The following is a 20,134-nucleotide window of genomic DNA, read 5'->3' on the forward strand; positions in this document are numbered from 1 at the left end:
CAGGGAAATAGAAGTTAACAGGCAGAAAATTACCACAATCATTTGAAATAAATAAACAAATAAATGGCTGGTCAACTAGTACAAGTGCAATGAAAAATAATAGGAAAAAAACAGAGAAAATGATCAAAAATATAAGACAAATACAATAGATATCTGAGAAAGATAGGAATTATAGATAACATCAAGCATGAATAGCCATGAGATGAATAAGGCATAGATACAGATAAGGAATAATTGAGTGAACTAGAATATCAAGTTGAGAAATTCTCCAGTACAAATACATAAATAAATAAAATATATAAATGTACCAGAAAGGTAAAGTAGGATGAAAAATAAACAATAAATAAGAGACAAGAAACAAAAATTGACATGTTAACATATATAAGAAAAGAACAAACGTAGGAAAAAGAAGAGTAGACAAAAAAATCACTGCAAATTTCCAAAAATTATTAATGATAGATCTCAGATTGAAAAGGTACATATGGAGCTGACCAAACATATGAGGAAAAGTTATGCCTGGACACTTTAAAATGAAAATTAGTAAAATCAAAGAATAATTAAAAACTAATGTAAAATATTCCAAAAACAGAAGAATTGTCCAAATAGAACAAGAAATATATTTACATCATATTGGAAAAATCTAAATATGCAATAAAGAAGACAATGGATTAATATTTTCAAAATAGTAAAGGCAAAGAATTATCAATTTTTATTTTGGGATAAATAAGCATTAAATGTGAGGATACAAAGATATTCTGAGATTTATAAAACAGCTAAAATTTAACAATGCAAAGAATTATTTTTGAAATATTCTTGGAAGAAATATTTTAATTAGAAAAGAAATAAATCCAGGAGAAAACTTCAAGATATAAGGGCAGTAACAGCAAATTAATACATAGTTTATTTTCCAAGATATCCAGTACAAAACAGAAATGATATATTTTAAATTACAGAACTAAACTTCTCTAAATGCCCCAAATATGTAAATTAGTTTTTATAAAAGAAAATGGAAAGGAAAATGGAAAACTTGTCCGAGCAGATAATAAGATAACAGCATATACTATAGTACATGCAATGAATTTCCAGTAGCAAAAATAATATAGAACTAGTTTAGGGATAGCAAATTGATGATACAGAATAGGGAAGATAGAAAAAAATCTATGTATAAGTGACTATTTATGATAAAAATAGGAAATATATGGATAACTTTAGTAGATGTTATTGGGAAATTTCATAGTATGTGAAAAAAATGAAGCTGGATTTCTACCTCTTACCATATGTGTAGTTGGTCTCATGAGTGGAGTAAACTTGTTTTTTTGTGCTATGAATGGAAAAGTATGATTAACTCAACTTTTCTGAAAGTACAAAATGTAGGAAAAAGCATATAGTCACAAAAACAGTGAAAGGTATTATGTACTTGGTGCTCTGCAAACACTAAAGGGTATATAAACCTTACTTATTCCAGTTTCATGATAATTTTTAGAAGCATATTTAGAGTCTATAGGCACTTGTAACAACAATCTAGGTGCCTCAGTTTGATTGTCATTTTTATCAGTTATGCATAAAGCTATAATAACTGTAAAAAAATATTCTCACGTGGAAACCTAAAAATCTGTTTTGGTCTTAATAATTTCTACTAATATTCTCCTTTCAAACAAGAAACAATCTTTTTTTTTTTTGCTTTAAGTTCGGAAAGTTTCACATAATACATAACCTAGTCATTTAATGAATTAATTTATTGGTAACCTACTTATATTAAAACTCAATGTTTATATGCAATGTTATATGCTATTTCATATTTAATTTTAGTTTTCAGAAGAAAAGAAAGAGCCAATAATAGTCATTATCATATATTTTAGAATAAATAATTTGAAATCAAATTATGTTTTTTGAAGTAAATTAATAATAGTTCTAGCTTAGATTTTCCTCAATTTGCTCCTATTTTCTTGGCTAAGATATAGTCATTTTTTTTTCTGCAAGTGAGTGTACAAAGGAAGAGTATTGTAAATTTAGAGGACAAGAATTGTTTCAGATACTTAACCAAAACTTCCATTAAACAAGCTTTTAATTTTTCTTTTTTCTCTAATGTACTCTACCTAAGCCCAGAATGAAGTTATATATTTTTTATTTTTTGAAGATTTTATTTATTTATTTATTTGACAGAGAGAAGAGCAGCAAGCATAAGCAGGGGGAGCGGCAGGAAGACGGAGAGGGAGAAGCAGACTCCTGGCTGAGCAGAGAGCCATACGTGGGGCTTCATCCCAGGACTTTGGGATCATGACCTGAGATGAAGGCAGAAGCTTAACCAACTGAGCCACCCAGGTGCCCCAAATGAAGTCATATTTAATATTACAACTAAACAAGAAGTATTTTCCATTTCTAGGTAAAATTTGAAAAAATATTGATTTTTTTTACCTCAAATTATTTTGAATATTTTTCCTCTCATCATTTTTTAATATTTAAAAAAAAATTCCCCTCACAGTTTAAATTTCTTTAGATAAAACAAAGCAAAAATGATAATAGGATTAGAGTAAATGCATTATTATTCTAAGATCTTTTCAGAACATAGATTTTGCTAGAAATACATTCGTATAAATATTACACTGGGGTCATTCTTCTTTTCACTTTTTTTTAATTTCAAAAAATCTTATTCCACTGTTTGGGTATATTTATTTGAATGAAATCTATGTTTACATTTACTTTGTTAAGTGAGAGAATCTGGTATTTATAATAAAAAACAGATAATAATATAATAAAATAATGCTGAATGCCAGTGAATCAGCATAGGCTTCAAGCTCAGACAGTTATTGATCAGAATTCTTACACTTATTCTTCTACTTAAAAGTGTTTTTTAAAGTTGTACCCAGCTTTAAAATAAAGATTTTTCAACAATTTCTCAATAATAGGCCTTTTTTGTGTTTGATTCTAGATATTAAGCTCTCATAAAACTCAGAGATAACTTCTGAAGGAGAGATACTGTTACAGAAGTTATTAATTCTTGAAGAAATTTTGAAGTATATCAAATTAGTTTTGAAAGGAATACAGGAATATTTCTACATTAAAAACAAATGCATGTGATGAGCACTGGGTGTTATACGTAACTGAGGAATTATTGAACTCTACATCTGAAACTAATGATGTATTATATGTTGGCTAATTGAATTTAAATAAAAAACAAACAAACAAACAATAAAGCTAAATGCATGTTTCAAGAGCACCTGGAGAGTCTGTTACTTAGATATCTTAGATATAAAAAGAATATTTACATTACCTGAATAACAAGGTCAGCATCCCATAACGGCTACATGGACACATATTAAGTATATTTGTTTGGAAGAAGATTAAGAGGCATGAAGAACAGATCCAATTAGGAATTCAAAAACTTTTTTTTAAAGCAATCAAATTTGTTAAGTTTTAGATAGTACCATGTTTCAACAATTGAAATCAATATATTGAACAAATAAATATTTAAAATAGGAACTATGTCTTTAAAAGTACTTATATTCCGTAAGGCATGCAGTAAAATTCAAGTATTTACACTGAAATTTGTTGTAGAGTTTTGGCCTTAATACATTCCCACTCTGAGGTTAATGCAAGTTTAAAATTTCAACCCAGCTTTTTTCCAATACTTTCTAACTTCCCTTAATTTTTCTTCATAGAGCTATGACCATCTCTGATTATAAGGGAGAATTCAGGAAATTTTTAAGTAGAAACTATCCATCTATTGCAAGCCAGTCACAATGTTCCATGCAGAACAGACAGAAGAGACACAGAGCCAGAAAATTCTGACATTTAAAAGGTCCTGACACTATTCAGAGACTCATACCCAGTTACAAGACAAGGATAGTTCACTCTTATAATGGGGCTATTATGTAGCTTTGTAGTACAGCTCTGTTTCAGATTATTTCCTCTTTGATAGCATGACTCCAAAAGGTCAAGAGTTTGCCATTATATTTTCATCCTACACTTTGAAATGGACTCTTTTCAGCCATTTATTATGATTATTCATTAGGAAATACTCTATATTATTGGAAGGATATCTCCCTTGATTGAAAATAGTTTGAGGAACTGATTATTAAATAATTTATCTACTTAAAATGTCACATTCTTTTTATTCATTTTTAAAATCTGTACATTTTTCTTCATGTTGGTATGGTTTTCATCTTGAATTGGAGTACTGGAAATGTGCCCTTGTATCTTCTCATCCGGTCATTATTAAAAGAATGGCATTTATTTGTTACATATACTATTAGAAGTGTATCTCTGTCTATAACTATGTGATACTGTATGGTAACTATTGGCTTTGAGTAATTTTTCTAATTGGAACAGTTCAATTATAAAAACTTCAAATAAGAGAAATGTACTTGAACTATTAAGATCTGTAGGGAATGTATGATAAGGATACAGAGCTGCCCCAGAGAATCTCAGGGTGGAGATACCAAATCTCAGGGCCGGATAGGCTATGATCTCACATGATTATTTCCATGATCTCAGTTATTAAATACTTCAATCTGGATTTAGAGTGTAGTTTTGTGAGTCATAGTCTAGTACTCATCCCAGCATAAAACTAGGATTAATCTAAAAGCAATCACAAGCCTCATGGGTATTGTATATAACTGAAATATGTAACTCCTGAATAGCCCATTTGATTTTTTTCTCCTTTTGAATTAAGCTCTTATGCAAAGATATGCATTCATATCAGGAAATCCAGAAGGACAATGGTGAATTTAATGTCCTTAAATAGCAATTACGATGAACATTTGTTGACCTTTCCTAAATGTATTTATGCCTGTTGGTACAAATGCAATTGAAATAGTAAAATAGTTATAGATACCATAGTTCCTTATGTGAATGCTATGTGAAATAATATGTATACCTCCAAGAAGAGAAGCACAAACATTATACTCACACAAAACCACATATCATGAAGCTCTGATGTCCTTTGTGTAGGACATGGGTTCAGGGAGAGACTAAAGTGCTGAATAACCCATTTTATAGAAGAATGGCTAAATAAACATTTATTTAGCAAGAGCTCCTCAACATTAGACAAGCAAATCTTTTATAGTTGTGTCTGAAAGTATTGCTGGTTTTGAATGCCTAACTAATTCCTCTTCCATGATAACATGTGATGAGGTGGAGGTAACTATGTAATGAATATATTGCAGACATTGTGTTTTTTTTAATGGAAACATATAAAATCCTTTTCCAGTAAATTCTAATACATAAAATTTCTGTTTAACATTTCAAATGATATAAGTGCTTCAGCTTTCTCTGATGAATCCTTTATGGAAGTCCGAATGATTTGCCACTGAAGATAGGAGCAGAAAAAAATAGAAGTTCCCAGTCTTAGAGAAATTTTGGAAAATTGAATGTTATTTTCATATATTCCTGCATGCTACAAGAAATTCACAACACACACACACACACACACACACACACAGAATAAATAATAACATTTTCCCCAATTTTCACAAGATAAAAGTAAATGTTCTTATCTTCTCTAATGAGATGTTCTCTATGGAACTTTTTATTTTCTTTCTCATGTACTTATATCTTATGTAGTATATCTTATATACTTTAGCATATATTTTAACTCACTTTTCCCATTAACTCTAAGATTTTTAAGGTAAAAAATGAGAGTTAATTTTCTTTGTAACCGCTGCAGTAACTGATTCACTGTGGCTATTCAGCAAGCTGTGCCATTGGCAATTACATGGATTATCATGCATAGTCCCAGATAGATCCGTTGTTCCAATAAGCAGGAATGAACAGTAGAGCAGAGGTTGATGGTAGAGTCAAAACTACTGAACTCACAGATTATAAAAGGATGCCTCCTTTTATGTTTGCAGTAAACTATTGGTAGAACAAAAATTGTGCAAACCTGGAGGGAAGAAGGGGATGTGCTTGAGAATGGTTGCTATCCTGGGAACAAAGATTTTTACTCAGAAAATAAAATAGAAGAGTATAGCGTCTGCTTTTTTTTTTCCTTTTGAAAAACGTAGTAATGGGCACCTGGGTGGCTCAGTTGGTTAAGCGACTGCCTTCAGCTCCGGTTATGATCCTGGAGTCCTGGGATCAAGTCCCACATCGGGCTCCCTGCTCAGCGGGGGGTCTGCTTCTCCCTCTTCCCTCTCTCCCTCTCATGCTCTCTGTCTCTCATTCTCTCTCTCAAATAAATAAATAAAATCTTAAAAAAAATGAAAAACGTAGTAATGAGTAAATATGAAAGGAATAAAATCTTCAGGACATTCAACAAATATTTGACATATGATTCTATGGATGTCTTAACATAAGATTGAAAACATTCTTAGAAGTCCCTAAGATAAAGTTAATGAGTGGGCAGACAGAAGGCTTTGTCTATACATGAGGGGGTAGAATATTGATGGGGAAGACAAATAAAATGCAACAGAAACCAAAGATTCCTAAATGGATTTTGAAAAGATATCACATGCAGTGTATTTACATATTTTTTAGAAAATAATACAAATGGTCTAGTTAGCTCAGCCTGTGGTTGAGCTTACAATCTGTCTAATGTGTGCTTGCTTTTTTTGCCTGGAAAGTCAATTTACTTCTCATTTAGAAAGCAGGTTGGCTAAAGGAACAGAGAATTGCAGATACACAGAATGTATTGAAACAGGGTTTATTAACTTCACATTTTCTCAGCAGAAAGCCTTTCTACTGTTGTGAAAAGAATAAAATCCAATACATAACTTTGGAAGCATTTTCTTATAAGCCTCCACCATGAGCAGTTCATTTGTCTCAGAGGGAAATTGAGCTTTGTATTGGAAAATGTTACTGGAATGTATTCAGTTTCTACATTTCCTATGCTTTGATCTGGAAATTTGAGATAGTATAATGTATTAACTAAATCTAATAGTAGATCATATATGTATGTTTTAAAATATGAAGCCATTTTATTTCATAATCACGAGTATGTGATCATAGAAATCAAACAATGGATAAAGGAAACCACGGAAGATGATTCAACTGAAAAGAAATCATCTAATTAAAAATAATTAAATACTTTTCAAATGCTCCCAGACATGTTAGTTTTTATCTTAAAAAATGGGATTTCAATCTGAACTTATTTTTTTAAAGATTTTATTTATTTATTTGAGAGCGAGAGAGCACAAGCAAGGGGAGCGGTAGAGGGAGAGGGAGAAGCAGGCTCCCCACTGAGCAGAGAGCCAGACCCACATGGGGCTCGATCCCAGGACCCAGAGATCATGACCTGGTTAAGGTCATGACTGAACCATCCAGGTGCCCCTCAATGCTGAACTTATATATTTTATTTTTCCATAAAGACATACCACTTGTAGCTTACAAATAAATAAGGGTTGACCAAAACACTAGACCTCAGTTCTCTGATTTTTGAACCATATTACCTACAGAATATTACTTTTCCAAGTTTACCGTGAAAATAAATAAAACGAACCTCATTAAAATGGAGTCCAGAAGCCCTGAAGGGGGGGAGCTCTTACACACCTTACCCTTAGAAGGAAACCCAAGAGGAAAAAAAATCTTACTTTGCATACCTCAGTAGGAGGAAGGAAGAATTAATTTCTCCTTGCCCAGCAATAGCTCTGCCGGTAAGAAACCTTGGCACTCAGCCAATGAGAAGCTATAACAGCCCCCAGCTTACTTATTTCCGCTTTAAAAGCAGGCCTTTCTGTTCTCTGTTCTCTGGACTTGCCTATTGTTTACCATGTCATCCTGAATTGCAATTCTCTGCTATTCCCAAATAAACTGATTTTGCTAGTAAGAAGTTTACTCTAAGGCAAATAATAACTACAATAAGAATGGAAACAGACCAGATTTCCATAAAAAAGAGAATGGTTACATTTGGTGTTTATATACCATTGAATACTAGAAAGAAAAGCAAAGAAAAACATTAAATACAGCCATACACATCAATATGAATGGATGGATCTCTACCACAAAATATGTTTTTTACCACATAACACTAAAGAACATCAGCCAACAGCAGAATACATACACTATAACCCGATGTACACAAGTTCATGAACATGAAAAAACTAAACATTATGTTGTCCAGGAATTCATAAATATGTTAAAAATAACAAGAAAAGGAAGGAAATGATAAGCAAAGAATTTAGAATAACAGTTACAGCTGGGCAAGAATGAGAAAATTTACCTTGGGTGCAGGGAGGTAGGTGGGAAGTGCAACAGAAAGACTTAAAAGTAGTGGTAATATTTTTAACTTAAGCCTTCTATAGATTCTTATTTTCATACTATCCTTTAACCCATGTTCTTTTCTATTTGTGATAAATACCACATTTTTTTTTCTTAAGACAAAATTCAGAGCAACCCAAAGAAGTCTAACTTTTAAAGCCAATTTGAGTTAAGTCTATGTCTCTTCTCTAAAGACCTGTTAAAGGGTGCAACTCAGAATAAATTGTCACTGTCTTTTACAAATCATAATCCTCTTTAGCTGAAGTATTTAGGAAAGTAAACTCTCTAGCCTGGTGTCAAGTCACTGTAATAAATCAGTCACCTGCATTCCTTACATGTTGAAAGGATACAACTGTGCATTTTTCACTTTATGCAACAATGTTTGGAATCTATGTTACTTTATGGTAGTTTTAGGGTTTCCACCTTCCACCAAGTTTCCACCTTCACTTCCTGGTTTTTGAAATATTTCCTTAGGTGTCTCACTCTCTTAGAACTAGGCTTTTTTTTTTTAACTTTTAATGAGATAAGTATAAGATTTTGAATCTCAGCTCTCCTATTTTTTTTCAATTGTTTGAAGTCTCTGAGCCACAATTTAATTATCCTTAAAATGATAATGCACACCTCTTATGGTATTTGTGCAGATAAAAAATATAAAAATTCTATCATAAAGCCTAGAAATTAAGAGCTATTAAATAGAATTTACTCTTTATTTCTTTTTTCTTGTTTCAACTACAAGTCCACTCTTCTGGCTAGACCCAGGGGGGTGCTCTGACTTGTTTTGTTTTGTTTTTGCTTCTGTGAATTTCATTTTTCCTTTAGTATCCCTGATCTGGAGCTCCAGTTTCTAGAGTATTTTTTCTTCCTTTTATTCTCAATTTACCCATTCTTTTAATAGCAATCTGGTTTCCGTCCCTCCCTCTGTCTCTCTCTCTCTTTTTTCCAAATTTACTTTTTTTTTTCCTGAACTATTACCTACCCACCTGACCAAATAGGTTGAAGTTTCTGTTTTGCTATATTACCTCATTGCTGCTGCTATGTTTGTAGGTGCTCTCATGAGTCACAAATAAGATAAATATGTAGGGAAAACTTCATTTATCCTTTCCTGTTAATTATTGCAGTTATTCTCTGATGACCATTGCCAGCTTGAACACACACAAATCCATTATGTTAAGTAAACAGTAATTTTATTATAAGTAGGGACTTTTTTTTTGGTCAAGTAAAACTTTAGAATTTATTCACAGAATATATGTTGTAAGAAATGTGAAGATCAGGGTATTGTTCACACTTAGAAAGCAGAGATCTTATTTCAGTATTGCTTGGTGTTACATCTTAAGACTAGTTGGATTGTTTCTTCCCCCAAAAAGCATACTCAAATTACCAAAATGGAATTAATCTTTCTGTGGGCATAGAAAGAATCAAGATTTTCTGTCATGTTTAAAATTCAGGAGAGACACCTTCAGAGCCTTCCACATAGTTTAAAATTAGCCAGCAGTACATTTTTGCACATAGTTCTGTAGACATGTATAGATAAAATATGTTTTGTTGGTATTTAACACTCCTGTTCATAAGAAATCTCTGTCTTTATGGATATGTATAACTTATATGGATAGTTTATATCACTGATACATCATTATTTTTACACATACTAAAGGCAATTACTTGTGTTTGTAGCTTTTTAGGTTTATTCATATGTAATGAGTAATGACCGACAGAAGAAACTCAGTATTTTTAAGCTTCCAATCATTGAGCATAAAAAATATATTTGCCTTAGGCCATAGAGCTCCTAAACTTTGTGCTATATAGGAAGGGAGAAAATTATAATAGGAAGAAAGACAAAGTTAGGTAGCTGTGGTGTGGCAGCCTGCCAAATAGTTATGATAAGCCCATACTCTTCACCATGCAGCAAATGAAACAGCATTCTGCAGTGTACAGAGCAATCAGGGAGTGTTTCCCTAAGCTACTCCAGTCAGCCCTATGTTGAAGAGAGAAAATAATATCTAAGATCACTCTCATTAAAGGACCCCTAAACTAATGAGATGTATTACTAATACTATATATATTGAGGTTTTACTTGAAAAAATTTGTATTTTCTTTTTTACTTGTAAAGACTGGAAAGGATTATGCCTCAGAAGACAGTCACCATGAAAAGACCATACAAGAACAAGTGAAATAAAGGTACTAAATATTTAATTGATTTTCAAACTTACTCAATGTAACCTTAGTTTTAGTTTTATATATGAATTCCAAACAAGAAGCATTTTTCAGAATCAAACGTGTGAAAATTAATACTAACATTAGCTTCTCTTTTATTGAATTAAAATTCTATCATTTTATTATTTGCTTTTAGAAGTTTCTGTGTGACCAAAAACAGTTACATAATACAAGTGACATGGCTGGGTTTCTCTTACACTGCTTTCTTCTATTCAATCGTAAAATGGAATCCTATTACAGAAAAATAGTTAATCAAAGTCTGTGAACAACATATACTTAAGCACAAATACATAAAAAGTAATATAATTTAGTTTCTACTCTATGGAGATTCAAGTTCTTTTAAGGAGATGAAATAACTGGAAGGAAAAACAAAACAAAACTTGAGAGCAGCATAGGTAAACTTTATTGTTTCATAGAGTTAATAAATATTCTAAAATTTTAGCAAAGGAAGAGATGGCTGTAGCTGGAGCAATAGGATGAGGCTTCATAGAGGGAAAATGGTTGGATTTCATGCAGAAGTCCTAGGACAGTTAGAAAAGGAGATATGGGTCATTGTTACTTGTTTGGAAAGAACATGAGTAAAGGCACAAAGGTAGAGTTTGTCTAACGAGGAGGGCAGGAGGGAGGCAAATAGAAATTCTGAACTGTTTGAAATGGAGTAGCTCTATGGTGAGTAGAATAGTGTTCCCCCAAAATGTCCATGTCCTTAGCCCCAGAACTTGTGAGTATATTAGGTTATACTAATATAATTTCATCTACAAGATGAAAGATTGTAGATGAAATTAAGGAATGCTAATTAGTTGACCTTAAAATACAGAAGTTATCTTGGATTATGTAGAACAGCCCAGTGTACTTAAAAAGTCAACAAGGGAAGCAGAAGAGTCAGAATATCCGAGAGGAAGATGTAAGCTCAGAAGCAAGAGTGGAGTGTTGAGATGTGAGAAGGACTCAACCTCATTTGCAGGCTTTGAAAATGGAGGAGGAGACCACCAGTTAAGGGACATGAGCAGCCTCTAGTAGCTGGGAATGGTAAGGAAAAAGATTAATCCCCTAAAGCTTCCAGAAAGTAATGAAGCTCTGATGGGACCTTTACTTTAGCTGATTAAGACCTGTGTCATTCTTCTAACCTACAGTCATATCAGATAATAAGTTTGTATTGCTTTATACCATTATGTTTCTGATAATTTGTCTTAGACAAATTATCTGAAAGCTTGAAAGCTTAGCTAGTCACCATCCCAAGTGTAAGGATTAATACTCAAATGAAGAGAACCATATTTTGTTAATGGTGTGAAAAATGGACTTCAATAGAATATAAGGAGAAAAATATGCATTTTCAAGGAAAAAAATTACTGGGGGCAAAATAGATGAGAGTGACATGTCAATGATGGATGTAATATTTTTGCAAATTAGAGAAAATGACAAAACATAAGGTAATGTTACTTCAATTGTTCTTTGGTACCATTTTTATTAGAGTTATCAGAAATTACCAGAAAGTTTGGATTAACATATAATATGAAAATGTAATGTGTTGATAAAAATATTTCATTGAAATAAGTGGAATTTCAGATACATACATATTATGTGCCTCATAGCACAACAAATGTGTCTTCTAAAATGTATACATTTATGTATTTCAGTTTTACTTTTAAAAGGCATAACCATGAAAGATAAAGTAATGATGGTTTGAAAAGTATTTTTTAGGTTAGAAATAAGAAAATCAATTCATAATTATTTTCCTTTAGTGATAAACTTAGGTTACCGTGTACATAGTTTAATCACTTAAACATAATCTACCTAATGACTATACTTAAGAATATCATGTCCTGCAAACATAGTCTTATAGCTAAACCAATTGTGGATCCATCTTCAGTCCACTATGGTTTATCCCTTAGTTAACAACAAATGCTTCATGAACTAAAAGTAACTCTGGAGTTTTTGTTGTTGTCCTTGTTTGCAAATTGTTTTAATGGATACTGGACTTTTATCTAGTTTATTTCATTCTTCAGATACACGCCAAGGACATTTTGAGACTCAGTTGTATTAACAAATGAGTATTTCAGACCACCAATCCTCAGGGTCTTTCTTTTTTTTTTTTAAGATTTTATTTATTTATTTGAGAGAGAGAATGAGAGATAGAGAGCACGAGAGGGAAGAGGGTCAGAGGGAAGAGCAGACTCCCTGCTGAGCAGGGAGCCCAATGTGGGACTCGATCCCGGGACTCCAGGATCATGACCTGAGCTGAAGGCAGTCGCTTAACCAACTGAGCCACTCGTGCACCTAGGTTCGTTCAGTAACTGTGAAATTCCTATCTATAGAGTCAGTTGTTCCATTATATCTCTGTGAATAGAAACAAGTTGTTACAATGAACATTGGCATGTAAACTTCAATTTTTTATGCCTTCCATTTCATAGTCACCTATTTTAATACTAGTTCCATAGTAAACACTTCAATGACAAAGATGTGTGTTCAAAGGGGAAGAACCTCTTGTTTGAGGAAAGGGAATAAAGGTTCTAAACATGTGTATCATAGTCACATCTCATAATGAATTACATTACTTTTACCTCCTGTAGAACTATGTATGTATGCATGAAAAATAAGCATTCAAAGCTACAAGAATGTGTTATTTAGCAATTATGGTTTTTTATAAGTAGTGTAAACTGCATAATTGTTGAATATCACGTTTAGCATTCAGTTTCTTCCTTTTTTATTTCTTCACTGCTGTTCTCTTATACTCTGAAAATGTTAATATTTACCAATAAAAAGATGGAAACTCCTAGACACCAGGTCTTGAAATAATAAAAAAATTGATTCAATTTGCCTAAAAGAAATAATAGGATTTATATACCATCTTCTTTCCAACTACAAAGTATGAATGGGATGAACACCAAGAGATATGTTATATATCCAAATTGAAATATACAGGAAGGCTAATAAGGAGTTTCTCATATAAAACTATTTCTTGTTTTATTTCTGGCTGCACCGTGAAATGTTTCTTATGACATCTGGTCTGAGGATCCTGATGATCAAAACTATTTTCATAATAACACTTAGGTGTTACTTGCCTTTTTCGCTTCTTTGACACTTGCACTGATGTATGTGCCAAAGCAAGAGTGGGTGAAAGTGACGTAATAAATCTGAGCAACAGCACTAAACCGTGATAATGGTCACTTGCAGAAAAATAAAATGCTAACTTCATTTAAGATAAACCAGTAATATTCATTTGATATATAAAAAAATCAAATACACCTTTTTTAGAAGTACAGATTTTTAATAAAATACTTTTTGCAACAAAATAGGAGACAAATTGTGGTTATTCAGATTTTAGCATTTGGCAGACCTTATCTTAAAAATAAAGTGACCATGCCACTTCCAGGAAAACAAGTTACATTGTTTATATTAAATGATAAAATTTAAGCTTTTAACAGATATTTAAAATTTAGAAAACTTGTATCTGTCACTATGATCTTGGCAGCTTCCCAATTCTTAAAGAATTTTCCAGTTAGGTCAGTGGTGACATTAACAGATGTAGTTTTCAAAACATATTTTTAAATGAAAAGTGATAACATTTGGAACTATGTGATTCAGTGAACCAATATTTTCTAAATGATCAGTCCATGGTTCTCCAAATCATTCATGGGTAAAATATTCCTTTAGAGTGCAAACTACACCAAGGGATGTTAATGATGAGCTTTCAGATTCCACATTGCAACCTATCTTTAAGAAATTACATGTTGTCTGGTATAGTATAATAAAAGAATACCCACTATTATCTACAAAAGCTATTAAAATACTTTCCTTTTACTAACTATATATCTGTAGGAACCCTGCTTTTTCTCATTATTTCAATCTGTGAGAAAATTGTTCTCTTCTACTAAGCCAGCAGTTATTTACATAAATGTAAATCTGTGCTGCTTATCTCTAACTTTCCATTGTTTTGGAATTATAGTTATTTTTTATTTTATAAGCTCTCAGTTTTCATCAAAATATAACAGGTTTTATGTCATTGTTAAGTGAACTAAAATTAAATATTTAACATTTTATTATTTTTATTATTTTAATATGAAAAAATGTTAGTAGATATATCCACATTAAGAAAAATCTCTTTGAGAAGCTAAATAATTTTTGGGGCGCCTGGGTGGCTCAGTTGGTTAAGCGACTGCCTTCAGCTCAGGTCATGATCCTGGAGTCCCGGGATCGAGTCCCGCATCGGGCTCCCTGCTCGGCGGGGAGTCTGCTTCTCCCTCTGACCCTCTCCCCTCTCATGCTCTCTCTCTATCTCATTCTCTCTCTCAAATAAATAAATAAAATCTTTAAAAAAAAAAAAGAGAAGCTAAATAATTTTTGAGAAGAGAAAAATATTTATCGAGAGGAGCAAGTTGTTTTTTATTTCTTGACCTAAGTATTTGTTAAGTTTCACAGAAGTTCACTTTGAGGTAATTGAGCTATACATATTTTGCTTTATCACCTCATGTATATGTAAACTATATTATACATTAAAAAAAGGTTTAATGAGAGAAAGTCTTTTAGAGTCTTTCGGGGAAGAGTTTATTACCATGAGACTCCCTCTCTTAAGGGGAATGACTGAGAAAGGAGATAGTCCACATTGCTATTGACAGCCACCTTGTAACCAGTCTTGGAATAAAGCTGAGTATTGAAAAGCAAGCACCTATTAATTCTAATAATGTACCTGTACATTCTAAATGCAGAATTTTATGATATGAACATAATGACTATAATATTATTTCTTCCTTTCAGATGCTTATAGTTTACTTAATATTATTTCATTGGCTAGAAAATATGGTACAGTATTGATAAAAGAGATAAATGCAGTTATTCTTTTTTTTTCTAGATCTCCAAAAGAACAGTTTTGACATTTCACTCTAAAGTATGTTTGTTGAATTTTTAAATTATAGAAATCTTGTTATATTGAGGAATGTATATATGTAACTTAAGAATTTTTTTAACTATGAATAAATGTTGAACTTCATTAAATGATTTTCCCACTAATTGAAATGATTATATGGGTTATCTCCTTTATTTCATTCACTCCACTGTGGTGGATAGTAAAACAGATTTTTTTAATGTTAAACCAATTTTGCTTTCCTGGAATTAACCCAATTTAGTCATAACATATTACTATTTTAAATATATTTTTGAGTTTACTTTGTTATTTTGTCAAATATTTTTCAAGTATGTTTCTAAATGATGACCTACAACTAATGGTTCTTGTGATATCCTTGTCAAGATTTATTTTTGAAGTTAACTTGTCCTCATAAAATAGAGAAATGGTCCTTTTCATATTTATGGCAAGAATTTGTGTAAGCTTTTTAAAATTAAACTTGTTTTAAGATTGTAAAATTACAGGGAGTTATAAGAAATAATGCAGAGAGATTCCATGTATCCTTTGCGAGTTTATCACCATGGCAGCATTTTGTAAAACTATATAATATCACAGTCAGGATATTGGCATTGATACAATAAAGACACAGAACAATTCCATCAATAAAGTAATACAGTGTGTTATTTTTCTGTATCCACACCACATCCTTCCTAACCCATTCCTGACTTCTAAATACCACTAATGTGTTCTTTATTTCTATAATTTTATATTTTAAAAATGTTATATAAATGGAATAATGAAATATGTAGTTGGCTCTTTTTTTTAGAGAGGGAGAGAGAGATGGGGCCGAGGGGCAGAGGGAGGGGGCTCCACACCCAGCACGGAGCCCAATGTGGGATTTTGATCTTACAATTTTGAGATCATGACTTGAGCTGAAATAAAGAGTCAGATGCTTAACCCACTGAGCCACCCAAGCTCCCTTGTAGTTGGCTTTTTCAATCAGCATAACTCTGTGGAAATTCATCCAGGTTATTACATCTGTCAATAGTTATTTCTTTTTATTACTGGGTAATACCCTGTGGTGTAGATGTACTGTAGTTTGTTTAGCCATTCACCCACTGAAGGACATTAGATAGTTTTTAGTTTGGAGCTAATATGAATAAAGCCATTGTGAACATTTGTGTAGAGGACTTTGTGTGAACATAATATTTTCTTCTTTCTGGGGTTAAATGTCTAGGAGGGCAATTTCTGTGTCATACGGTTTGCCTATTCTTATTTTTGTTTTTATTAAGATAGAATGTACATAACCATCATAAATGTACAGTTCAGTAGCATTAGTGCATTCACAATATTATGCAAACATTATCTAGTTCCAAAACATTTCATCACCTCCAAAGGAGACCTCAGACCTATTAAATAATTACTCTTTGCCCTTCTTTACTACAAGCCCTGACAAACACTAGTCTGCTTTCAGTCTCTATGGATTTAACTATTTTGGGTATTTTATATAAATGGAGTCATATAATATGTGACCTTTTGTGTCTGGCTCCTTTCACTTAGCAGAATATTTTTGATGTTCATCCATACCATAATATGTATCAGTACTTCATCTTTTTAGGGCTGAAAAATTTCATTATACAGATATAGTACATATTACTTATACATCCATTTGATGATGTATTTTTTGGGTATTGTGATTAGTGCTACTGTTAATATTTGTACACAATTATTTGTTTGAATACCTGTTCTAAATTCTTTTGAATATCCCAAGAGTGAAATCGCTGAGTCATGGAAATTCTATCTTGAGCCTGTTGAGGAACCACCAAATTGAGACAGCATCTGTGAGAGTCTGTGGTGTAGGAAAATTCATTATTTACTCCTTAGGTACATGTTTGATGGGTTCTAATCCAAGATAGAGATATTTTTAATAGAGCTCATCCATAACTTATTAGTCCCTAGATTTCAATTTCTGATGCTGATAGCCTCACAAAGCTGCCAAATGTTAATTAGCTTCTTAGATTCTATTAGTCTGTTCCCATTTTACCTGATTCCTACTGAACTGGCAAAAGCCCCCAGGAAAACAATAGCTCTTATGACCTGGTCAGTCCACTAGGTGTCCACCCCCCCAAGTCCTGGCCCAGTAAATTTCATTATCCTATTAATTAAAAAATAATTTGAGGCAGAGTTTTAAAATATTTTACCTGATTTTTTGCTGTTTTAAGTAAGACTTTCTATGCAAATAATTAGCTTGCCATTAATGAAAGTAAAATATATACACTATTATTTCATTATTTAATTGCTCTAAGCACTAGAGATTTATTCCAAATGAGGGCATACATCAATTATCTACTATCAACTCTGAAAGGAAGACTTTTCTTTTCTATTACAGTGTTTCAACACATTCCCCTGTGCAAAATAAATCATTCATCCCTTCCTTTGAGGTTTATACTATGCCAGTAACACTTTCTAAACAGTTATCTGCCTCTCTCAGATATCATTTTGCCAATGGCCTTCTATTTCCTCATGATCAATTAACAAAGATGTCTTTCTTGTTCTTTTGGGAACTCTCGAAGTTTTTTCCAACATATTTTTGGACATGTGATTCTCAGAAGGGAAATAATGTTTTCTCCATTCAGTAAAGAGGCATGAGGAAGTTTTACTATAATGGAACAACTCAACATCTTGGCTTTGTTGATGTTTACACAACTATGTGTTTGTCAAAACTCACAGAACTTTACAACAAAAAAGGTGAATTTTACTGTATATCAGTTTTAAAAAGTGAATCAAAATGTAATTTGAAGGGAAAAAGAAGCCTATAGCATGCTCTTCTTGAGAAAATACAGACAAAGACTGGCACCCATACTAGATGTACTCATAGTTACTTCACAGCAAAGTTCAAGGAATGTGTTTTATGTCACAGGTATTGTCCCAGCAGACTCATTCAATGACCCTTAAGACAATCATCATGACTTTCTGAATCTGCTCTTCATTGCTCAATCTGCATTGTTCAATCAACATGTGATTGTGTAAATTTAAATTCATTAAAATTAAATAAATTAAAATTTTAGTTTGTCAGTTACACTAGCCACATTTCAAGTGTTTAATAGGCAAAATACATTAGAGCCCATCATACTGGATGGTGCAGACACAAAATACTGCCAATATCATAGTGCAGTTCTATTAGAAAGCTCTGTTCTAGTTACCTAATTATCCTTAAGAGATAACTCAAAGAATCTATTTTCTAGCCTTCATCTACTGGAAATATTTTATTTGAAATACATATACTATATAAATTATATTAATATAAATTTTATGTTAAATGTGTGATTAATATAAGCAATGTGTCATAAGTTGAGTGTTAGTTATAAAAACTATTCAAGGTATTAATCTGCTTCTTAAAAAGTTTAAGATAATATGATAACAATTAGGTATACACAAATACATGTGCATAGCTCAAGGTAGTTCTCAATGTGAATAAAGGACAAAAACCTGGTGTCATGAGAATACAGAAGAGTAGGTTTTGTGATCATAAGAATATAGATGAATCAGTTTTTAGCTCATACAAGTAGGGGCATTATGGAACAACTTTGAACTATAAGGAATGTATGAAATTTCATAAGTAGATTAAATTAAATCCATAAAAAACACAATGAAATGTTATAGAGTAAAAAATTCTCAGTGGAAAAAGAGATAGAAGAAAATATGGAGACCCAGAAAATTGGATACTTTCCAGATTGACTAATACATTGATCTAATCAAAAACATAGATTCCAATTAGGGACAAAGTAAGATAATACTAGAAAGATAAATACAATTATATTTGTGAGTCTTTAATAACCAAATAAGCTCTTTTACCAAATATAATCCTTTCGTAATACAAAGTTTTAAGCAAGAGTGATTAAATTGTGTTGGTGTGCTAAGAGTTAAGATACAACAGCCTGAATGTGGTATGTTAGGGTCTAGTATGGAAATAGAGTGAATATTACAAAATTGGGACTGGGGGATGAGGCACAAAACTAATGGCCTGTCAGTAGGCATGGAATGGCATGGACAGATGGGAGAGACAGCAACACAATTCCTGTAATATCTACCATCACCAAACTCATAATCTTTTCCAAAGGATGTAAAAAGGAGGGATGTATATAGTAGTGAATGAGTATTCATCTTAAAGAGACAGATGTTGAAATGAGGAAGTAAATATTATTATAAATGATATTGATCTTTGGGATTTATTGCACCAGCATTTCCATCTATGATGGAAAAAAGTTTTAAAACTCTTAACTGAAAGTAGAAGAAAATTAGATCCCACATAGTAATGCCTAATACTTATAGATCACTAAATATTTGGGGTATAAACTTTTTGGACTTACCTGTATTTTTAGTTCATTATCAGAGCTAAACTTTTAGGTGTGATCGATTGCTATTGATATTTTTAAGGATAAAGAAATTTAGATTAAGATAAGATAAATAATAAAAAATACGGTAACCACATGTCAGAGTTTATTGGAAACATGTTTGATGTCTAATCGGAAGTTCTATGCTTCTACATTTTTATGCTTCCCATTGTTCCCTTTAGATCTTTTAGATTGTTCTGCCCCATATAGGCTTCTTTACTGAATGCAGAAAACATTTCACTTCTGACCATCATATATTCAAATATATGTTGGAAAAAATTTAAGAGTTTATTAGAGGAGACATTAAAAGATTATTTATTTATAAAAATTATGTATAGTTTTGTAAGTTAGAATAAGAGATTAAAAATATTAATGGGTGAACTAATGAACTTTATTATTTATGAGACAGGAACTGACATATTTTCTAATAAGAAGAAGGGGTGCTCTGTAGACTGCTTTATGATGGAACAGAAGTGTGGTTGAGGTGAACAATTGT

Source organism: Callorhinus ursinus, unplaced genomic scaffold, assembly GCF_003265705.2.
Source record: "Callorhinus ursinus isolate GAN/ISIS: 27379988/994484 unplaced genomic scaffold, GSC_fseal_2.0 scaffold1, whole genome shotgun sequence".
NCBI lineage: Eukaryota > Metazoa > Chordata > Mammalia > Carnivora > Otariidae > Callorhinus > Callorhinus ursinus.